Below are 503 nucleotides of genomic sequence, written 5' to 3'. Positions count from 1 at the left end.
GGGGGCGGCCGGCGGCTGCTCACCGAGGCTCCCCGCGGGCGGCGGGCTCCGGGCGGCGTCCGACGGCCCGGCTCGGCCATTGCGGAGGCGCTGCGGCGGGCGGGGGGCGCGCGTCACCGCGGGCGGGCGGGCGGGCGCCCCAAACCCAGGGCCCTCCCCCGACACTCCCCGCTGCCGCCGCCGGGCGCGGCCCCGCGACACCCCAACCCCACCTCTTTTCCTCCTCTGCCATCTCAGGCTGGCGGGGAGCGGGTTTGCGTCTACGGAAAGCCGGCGACGATGCTGCCGAAAATAACCCGGGTGCTGCGCAGGGCGGAGGGGGGGCGGGCGAGGCCCGCCTCGGCCGCGCCCGCACTGACCGCCACCCACCCGGTGCGGCCGGGGGCGTCCGCGCTCAGAGCCACTCACCCACACTCCTCGCCGCCGCGCAGCCCGCAGCCCGGAAGACTTGCACGTGCGTGTTTTAGCCGTTAACTCCCGGCTTCCGTCTCCAAACGCTGCCT

General features: G+C 76.9%; 1 protein-coding gene across 1 annotated transcript in view; it reads right to left on the bottom strand.

Moving 5' to 3' along the window:
* JAKMIP3 (Janus kinase and microtubule interacting protein 3) overlaps nt 1–101 on the bottom strand; it is a 109,277-nt gene extending 109,176 nt beyond the window's left edge. Inside the window, 1 exon segment of the mRNA XM_049645905.1 lies at nt 24–101. The gene's annotated coding sequence lies outside the window, so the exon portion shown is untranslated.
* Nucleotides 102–503: the final 402 nt, after the last annotated feature.

The sequence above is a fragment of the Panthera uncia genome, chromosome D2 (genome assembly GCF_023721935.1).
Source record: "Panthera uncia isolate 11264 chromosome D2, Puncia_PCG_1.0, whole genome shotgun sequence".
Taxonomy (NCBI): domain Eukaryota; kingdom Metazoa; phylum Chordata; class Mammalia; order Carnivora; family Felidae; genus Panthera; species Panthera uncia.
The sequence above is the reverse complement of the archived record's forward strand: the minus strand, read 5'-3'. Positions and strand labels throughout refer to the sequence as shown.